This window comes from Heptranchias perlo, chromosome 31 (assembly GCF_035084215.1).
Source record: "Heptranchias perlo isolate sHepPer1 chromosome 31, sHepPer1.hap1, whole genome shotgun sequence".
NCBI classification, from domain to species: Eukaryota; Metazoa; Chordata; class Chondrichthyes; order Hexanchiformes; family Hexanchidae; genus Heptranchias; species Heptranchias perlo.
The window spans coordinates 3,724,646-3,734,019 of NC_090355.1; positions in this window are offsets into that span (position 1 = coordinate 3,724,646).

The window sequence follows — 9,374 nt, forward strand, 5'->3', positions numbered from 1 at the left end:
CTTTGCTTTCTTTAGTTCAGAAATGAGTGGTAAGTTTTTGAATTTACATTTATGAATATTTTTAGTTTCACTACGAGTGGATTAGCCGAAATCGAGCTGGCTGCTGTGGGACTTTGTACTGACTGATGTGTCCCCTCTCCGTGCTCGCTAGCAGAATCCCTGCCTTTAAATAACCTTTTCATAAATTGGTGATGGGGATCTGATTGGCTGCAGCTGGATTCTGTCATGTCTTCTTGACCTGGCCATGACCTTTTGCGTGGTTCCGGGTGGAATCCCTGACCACTTGCAATGGCTGCCTCTGGAGTCCCCCACTCCAGCATTGTGTGTCTCTGCCTCTGGAATCCCCCACTCCAGCGTTGTGTGTCTATGCCTCTGGAGTCCCCCACTCCAGCGTTGTGTGTCTCTGCCTCTGGAATCCCCCACTCCAGCGTTGTGTGTCTATGCCTCTGGAGTCCCCCACTCCAGCGTTGTGTGTCTATGCCTCTGGAGTCCCCCACTCCAGCATTGTGTGTCTCTGCCTCTGGAATCCCCCACACCAGCATTGTGTGTCTATGCCTCTGGAGTCCCCCACTCCAGCATTGTGTGTCTATGCCTCTGGAATCCCCCACACCAGCATTGTGTGTCTATGCCTCTGGAGTCCCCCACTCCAGCATTGTGTGTCTCTGCCTCTGGAATCCCCCACACCAGCATTGTGTGTCTATGCCTCTGGAGTCCCCCACTCCAGCATTGTGTGTCTATGCCTCTGGAATCCCCCACACCAGCATTGTGTGTCTATGCCTCTGGAATCCCCCACTCCAGCGTTGTGTGTCTCTGCCTCTGGAATCCCCCACTCCAGCGTTGTGTGTCTATGCCTCTGGAGTCCCCCACTCCAGCATTGTGTGTCTCTGCCTCTGGAATCCCCCACACCAGCATTGTGTGTCTATGCCTCTGGAGTCCCCCACTCCAGCATTGTGTGTCTATGCCTCTGGAATCCCCCACACCAGCATTGTGTGTCTATGCCTCTGGAGTCCCCCACTCCAGCATTGTGTGTCTCTGCCTCTGGAATCCCCCACACCAGCATTGTGTGTCTATGCCTCTGGAGTCCCCCACTCCAGCATTGTGTGTCTATGCCTCTGGAATCCCCCACACCAGCATTGTGTGTCTATGCCTCTGGAATCCCCCACTCCAGCATTGTGTGTCTATGCCTCTGGAGTCCCCCACTCCAGCATTGTGTGTCTATGCCTCTGGAGTCCCCCACTCCAGCATTGTGTGTCTATGCCTCTGGAATCCCCCACACCAGCATTGTGTGTCTATGCCTCTGGAGTCCCCCACTCCAGCATTGTGTGTCTATGCCTCTGGAATCCCCCACACCAGCATTGTGTGTCTATGCCTCTGGAATCCCCCACTCCAGCGTTGTGTGTCTCTGCCTCTGGAATCCCCCACTCCAGCGTTGTGTGTCTATGCCTCTGGAGTCCCCCACTCCAGCATTGTGTGTCTCTGCCTCTGGAATCCCCCACACCAGCATTGTGTGTCTATGCCTCTGGAGTCCCCCACTCCAGCATTGTGTGTCTATGCCTCTGGAATCCCCCACACCAGCATTGTGTGTCTATGCCTCTGGAGTCCCCCACTCCAGCATTGTGTGTCTCTGCCTCTGGAATCCCCCACACCAGCATTGTGTGTCTATGCCTCTGGAGTCCCCCACTCCAGCATTGTGTGTCTATGCCTCTGGAATCCCCCACACCAGCATTGTGTGTCTATGCCTCTGGAATCCCCCACTCCAGCATTGTGTGTCTATGCCTCTGGAGTCCCCCACTCCAGCATTGTGTGTCTATGCCTCTGGAGTCCCCCACTCCAGCATTGTGTGTCTATGCCTCTGGAGTCCGCACCTTTTGACCAGCAGCCCCTGGTTCTTTCTGCTACCTGACCTGATCCACCATTTAAATGCTGTCCCTAGAGTCCCTGTCCTTTTTTTGATGGCTGCCCAGTATTTTATCGTGTGTGTGTGTGCTTGTGTGTGTGCCTGGAATATCTGCGCTTTACAGCCAATGAAGTACTTTTGAAGTGTAAGGAAACGCAGCAGCCGATTTATGCACAGCAAGCTCCCACAAACAGCAATGAGATAAACACTAAATCTGTTTTTAGTGATGTTGATTGAGGGATAAATATTGTCCAGGACACCGGGGAGAACTCCCCTGCTCTTCTTCAAATAGTGTCATGTGATCTTCTATGTCCACCTGAGAGGGCAGACGACGCCTCGGTTTAACGTCTCATCCGAAAGAAGGCACCTCCAACAGTGCAGCACTCCCTCAGTATGACAGTGAGGTGATAGCTGGAGTGCGACTTGAACCCACGACCTTCTGACACAGGCGAGATTGTGGCCACTGAGCCACAGCTGACACCGTGTCGCCTTTTTCTGGTCTCTGGCAAATTTAAACATAGCTGCTACCATTGCTACCATTGGTTCCCTGTTTTAGTGATGTTGGTTGAGGGATAAATATTGGCCCGGATACCAGGGAGAACTCCCCTACTCTTCTTCAAAATAATGCCGTGGGATCTTTTACATCCACCTGAGAGTTTAATGTCCCATCTGAAAGACGGCTGAAGCATTCAGATTCCTATGACACCCAGGCTTTGCAATGTTGTTCAACAAATCTCCAGGACAACCAATGCAGTACATTGGACTCCACCTGCTGACTCCTTTATGTTGCAGTGTTCCACATGTGCTCACGTGAATGTCTGTCTGTCATGGTGTTGGATGGTTATCAATTGGGGGAGGATGGGGTTCACACAAAAAGTACAGTGTTCCGTGAAGTTTTTTTTTACATGTTTTGAATTGGAAACTGCATTTGGTTTTTTTCTGCGTTGGTGTGCCATTTCTTCACCGTTTATATTCTGCACATCTTTGCAGTGAGCTGTGGAAATGGTTGAGGGTGGAATATTTCATGTGGTTATTTTAGAGACAGTTTTGGGTGTTGGATGTTTTGGCGCTTTTCTGTTTTTCCATTGCGATGTAGAAGAATTAATGCTGTAAGGAATAGTCCTATTGAGTTGAGTATAGAGACAATTTTGAGGTTAAAATAGGGCTGATTTACATTATTTAGCAAGCTACCCCATTGTTGATTGCAATGTATCTTTTAAATAATCTGTGCTGGAAAGATTTTGAAGCCTAGAAATTTGATTGCTTCTGAAAACAGGGGAGGGAGGGCTGGCAGGACAGGGTGTGCAGAGGGTGGGGCGAGGCAGGCAGGGGGTGGGGCGAGGAACAGAGAGTCCTCCAGACAACATTTCCGCCGCCAGTGGGAAGAGGCCGCTGAGAAGGCCACTGCCTCGAACTGAGCTGCCAGAACATAGTGGCATTGCCGAACAAAGTTCAATGACCTCACCAGAGTTGTCCAGGTAATAATCCGAGCTCTCAGCTCAATAATGCTCCACTCACACCTGCACCACCTGTAGCCACACTGCTCACAACACACCCCTCCCTCCCCTGCTTCCCTTCACTCTCCTACAATCACCGTACCACATTTCACTCCACCTCCCTTCTCCTCCTACTCTCGTACTATTGGAACCTTCACTTCACCACACCTCACAACACCTGCATTGTTTGACCGTGACAGGCACATCCTCTAAACAGCTGACAAGATTGTCACTAACACACTCCCTTCTTTCTTGCAGGACAAGGTGGCTTACAATATGAGGGAACAGGAGGGGATTGGAGGAGGCCGAGCCCACTGACACATTCTTTCCCCACTTGAGGAGGACATCCTCGATATCATGGGTAGGGTGAGAGTCATGGCCGTGGCGAGTGGCACCGCTGGAGGAGACGTCACAAAGGGTTTCTTCACACTGCACCCTCTTTGTCCCTTCTTAATTCCATCTCACCCTGCACACTCTGCAGTTGTATTCGCAGCCACTGCTCTCCCTTCACACTAAAAGCTAACTCTTGTCCTTCTCTTTCATTTTAGGTGCTGAAAATGCCGAGGCCTCTTGTACCAGCACAGGAAGAGACGGGCAGCCTTCGTGGAGACACAGCGTCTCTCGATCTGACCTTAGCAAGCACCAGCTCAGAGACTGGCACCACAGGTAGAGATGGGGTTATCACGTGATGAATCAACATGCACAAGTGCGCAGGAGCTTGGGCAGGGGGATAGGACAGCACAGGTGTCAGCTCGCCAGATCCGGGGCAAGATTGCATACTAGGTCTGCTGCAGAGGACTCAGATGTTGACTTTTGGGGCCCAGTCTTAACGTAGAAGGTAGTAATCTCTGGATTACTCCCGGTGCCACGCACTTGTGAGTATAGCAATAGGAGGATAGGGCAGATGAATGCGTGGCTGGAGAGATGGTGCAGGAGGGAGGACTTTAGATTCCTGAGGCATTGGGACCAGTTCTGTGGAAAGGGGGACCTGTACAGGCCGGATGGGATGCACCTTAACAAAGCTGGGACCAATTTCCTCATGGGGAGGTTCGCTAATGCTGTGGGGGGGTTTAAACTAATTTGGCATTGGGAGAGACAGATAGCACTAGAGCAAGTAATAGTACAGTATTAGGTGGGATCAGACTAAGAGAGAGTACGAGAAAATCTAAGATTGGCTTGCAGTGCATGTGCGTAAACGCACGAAGCATAGTAAATAAGGTTGGTGAGCTGCAGGCGCAAATAGCTACATGGGAATATGATGTTGCGGTGAAAACAGAGACTTGGCTCAAAAAAGGGCAGGATTGGGTACTAAATATTCCTGGATACAAAGTGTTCAGGAAAGAAAGGGAAGGAAAGAAAGGAGGGGGGAGGGTTGGCAGTATTGATTAAGGAGAATATTGCAGTACTGGAGAGAGAGGATATCCAGGAGGGGCCAAGGACAGAATCTATTTGGTTGGAGTTAAGAAATAAAAGAGATGCCATTAAACTACTGGGTGTATTCTATAGGCCACCATCTAGTGGGAAGGATACAGAGGAACAAATTTGCAGGGAAATTACAGAGAGGTGCAAAAGCTGTAGAGTAGAGATAACTGGGGACTTCAATTATCCTAATATAGACTGGGATAACAATAATAATATAATGGGCAAAGAGGGGGAGGAATTTTTGAAATGTGTTCAGGAGAACTTTCTTAACCAGTATGTTTCCTGCCCAACGAGGAAGGAGGCATTGCTGGATCTGATTCCAGAGAATGAGGCGGGCCAAGTGGAGCAAGTGTCAGTGGGAGAGCATTTAGGGAGCAGCGATCATAGTATCGTAGGTTTAGAATAGCTATGGAAAAGGACATGGACCACTCTAAAGTAAAAATACTCAATTGGAGGAGGGCCAATTTCAATGGGATGAGAACAGATCTGGCCCGGGTAAATTGGAATCAAAGATTGGCAGGCAAAACTGTAATTGAACAATGGGCAGACTTTAAGGAGGAGATGGTTCAGGTCCAGTCTGGGTACATTCCCACAAGGGGGAAAGGTAGGGCAACTAAAGCCAGAGCTCCCTAGATGACAAAAGAGAAGGTGAGTAAGATGAAACGGAAAAAAGGGGCGTATGACAGATGTCAGGTTGATAACACAAGTGAGAACCAGGCTGAATATAGAAAGTTCAGAGGGGAAGTGAAAAAGAAAGTAAGAGGGGAAAAGAGAGAGTTTGAGAAAAGACTGGCGGCCAACCTAAAAGGGAATCTAAAAGTATTCTACAGGCATATAAACAGTAAACGGGTAGTAAGAGGAGGGGTGGGGCCGATTTGTGACCATAAAGGAGATCTACTCATGGGGGCAGAGGGGATGGCCGAGATACTAAATGAGTACTTTGCATCTATCTTTACCAAGGAAGAAGATGCTGCCAGAGTCTCAGTAAAGGAAGATATAGTTGAGATACTGGATGGGCTAAAAATTGATAAAGAAGAGGTACTAGAAAGGCTAGCTGTACTTAAAGTAGATAAGGCACCTGGTCTGAATGGGATGCATCCTAGGTTGTTGAGGGAAGTAAGGGTGGAAATTGCGGGGGTACTGGCCATAATCTTCCAAACATCCTTAGATACAGGGGTGGTGCCAGAGGACTGGAGAATTGCAAATGTTACACCCTTGTTCAAAGGTGTAAGGATAAACCCAGCAACTATAGGCCAGTCAGTTTAACCTCAGTGATGGGGAAACTTTTAGAAATGATAATCTGGGATAGAATTAACAGTCTCTTGGACGAGTGTGGATTGATTAGGAAAAGCCAGCACAGATTTGTTAAAGGCAAATCGTGTTTAACTAATCTGACAGAGTTTTTTGATGAGGTAACAGAGAGGGTAGATGAGGGCAATGATGTGGTGTATATGGACTTTCAAAAGGCGTTTGATAAAATGCTGCGTGGTAGGCTTATCATCAAGATTGCGGCCCATGGAATAAAGGGGGCAGTAGCAACATGGATACAGAATTGGCTAAGTGACAGGAAACAGAGAGTAGTGGTGAACGGTTGTTTTTCAGACTGGCGGGAGGTGAACACTGATGTTCCCTGGGGTCAGTGCTGGGACCACTGCTTTTCTTGCTATATATTAATGACTTGGACTTGGGTGTACAGGGCACAATTTCCAAATTTGCAGATGACACAAAACTTGGAAGGGTAGTGAACAGTGAGGAGAATCGTGATAGACTTCAAGAGGATATAGACAGGCTGGTGGCATGGGCGGACACGTGGCAGATGAAATTTAACACAGAAAAATGCGAAGTGATACATTTCGGTAGGAAGGACAAGGAGAGGCAATATAAACTAGAGGGTACAACTCTAAAAGGGATACAGGAACAGAGAGATCTGGGGGTATATGTGCACAAATTGATGAAGGTGGCAGGGCAGGTTGAGAAAGCGGTTAAAAAAGCATATGGGATCCTGGGCTTTATGAATAGAGGCATAGAGTACAAAAGTATGGAAGTCATGATGAATCTTTATAAAACACTGGTTCGGCTACAACTGGAATATTGTGTCCAGTTCTGGGCACCGCACTTTAAGAAAGATGTGAAGGCCTTAGAGAGGGTGCAGAAGAGATTTACTAGAATGATTCCAGAGGTGAGGGGCTTTAGTTACGTTGATAGACTGAAGAAGCTGGGGGTGTTCTCCATGGAAAAGAGACAGTTGCAAGGAGATTTGATAGAGGTATTCAAAATCATGAAGGGTCTAGACAGAGTAGATAGAGAGAAACTGTTCCCATTGGCGGAAGGGTCAAGAACCAGAGGACATAGATTTAAGGTGATTGGCAAAAGAACCAAAGGTGACATGAGGAAAAGCTTTTTTACACAGCGAGTGGTTAGGATCTGGAATGCACTGCCCGAAGAGGTGGTAGAGGCAGATTCAATCATGGCCTTCAAATGAGAACTGGATAAGTACTAGAAGGGAATAAATTTGCAGGTCTATAGGGATAGGGCGGGGGAGTGTGACTAGCTGGATTGCTCTTTCATAGAGCCAGCGCGGACTCGATGGGCCGAATGGCCTCCTTCCGTGCTGTAACCTTTCTATGATTCTAGAAGGCTGATGGGTATACAGCAGGAAATGTCAGGTGTACTGGGCAGCCTGCCAGCGAGCTTGCGCACAATGGTTCAGAGCATGGCGGAGTCCAGCTCCAATTTGTATCGGGACTTCGTACAGAGCATGGAGACCGTTCTGTCCAACATGGACTGCGCGGCCAGCTCCATCAACATGGCAGTGGGGTCCACCATGATGGAACCTCTGCTGACCGCTCACACTGCTGCCATGGAAGCTTATCATACAGCTGCCATCTTGGCTGTGGAGGCCAGAGTTGACATGTGTTTCCAGAGCGTCACTCCTGCACTCTGTTCTCGCACAGAGCACTGGGAAATGCTGAGACACTGTCCTGGGAGAGTGGCATTTGCTCCATGGCAGAGGCACCTGCTGTCCACTCTCAGGACAACAGCAGGCCTGCTTCCCTCGGCACCCACTCCACCAGTGCCCTGGTCAGTGCCACAGAGCCAGCTGGGCTAGACTGTCCCGGCCCATGGCGAGATGCTGCAGTGTGCAGCCGGGCCCTCACAATCCAGAACCTCTCGAGGTCGACTATCGTGGCCATTTGAAGTGTCCTCAATGGAAGCTCAGCATCCTCCCACCTCCCAACACTTCATAGGCGCACCAGGATAGGTGATCGAGCACACAAGAGAAGCACTGGGGTTTGAACAGGGTGATTCTTAATTCTACAAGTTAACTGTTAGTCAATGATTAAGTGAGTTCTCATAGTTAACTTTATTTTTCTGGATTTGGTATTGGTGTTGATATTTGTAAGTCAAGTGAGGGAAACACTCATGAGACTGAACTGCAGGAGGGCATTCAGACGGTGGTTGTGAGGCAGGTGGTTGTAAGGATGGTGGGACTGTTGGTGTAATGGAAAGGGATGGGGTGATTCAGGGGTGAAGCGCCCTTGTATCAGTTCTCTGGGAGCAGATGGTCTGCTCAGTGAGATTTCTGGTGGCAGCATGGCTCTCATTGTAGGCCTGCTCTGTGTCCGGGTTCTTGACAGGAGTCATGAGCCTTGTCCGGAGACCAAGCAGTCTGCCTCTGACCTGACGGTCTGGCTACAATGGAGGTGGGCCAGAGGACTGGCCCAGGATGAATGAATCGTGACTGCTGCCGGAATACCGGGCACAGACCTGCACGATGCACTGCCTGTGGTCACTAACAAGCTGGACTTTGAGGGAGTGGAATCCATTTCTTTTGAAGAAGCTGCCATGCTGGTGAAGGGGAACACGCAAGGGTAATGTGAGAGCTGTCCAAGACCCCTTGAACCCAAAACTAGAGGTTGTAAATATAAGATAGTCACTAATAAATCCAGGAGAAACTTCTTTACCCAGAGAATGGTTAGAATGTGGAACACGCTATCACAGGGAGTGATTGAGGCGACCAGTATAGATGCATTTAAGAAGAAGCTAGATAAACACACAAGGGAGAAAGGAATAGAAGGTTATGCTGATGGGGGTAGATGAAGTAAGGAGGGAGGAGGCTCATGTGCAGTATAAACACTGGCATAGACCAGTTGAGTAGAATGGCCTGTTTCTGTGCTGTAGACTCGATGTAACCCTGGGGAAGCCTGCAATGCATGCGAAGCCTAGTGCTCTCTCTCTCTCTCGTCCTGCTTTGCTTGGTCCACGAGGGAGGAGATGTAGGAGTAGAGAGCCTCGGTAACCTGCCTGATGCAGTAGTGAACAGCGAATTGCTGGAGTCACCCTGCTGCAGCCTGGATTGACCGTGCGAGGTCCAAGCTACGAGCCACAGTGACCTTGACAGCCACAGGCAGCAGTCTCCAGGCCCTGGTTTGAGGGTCCAGCCGGTGACAGAGGTCCTTTACAGCCTCCTTGGTGAAAAGAAGGTGCCTCACACACTGCTCCTCGGTCAGGTTGAGGGATGAGAAGTGCTCGCTGAAGACACGCTGTGGGTATGGCCT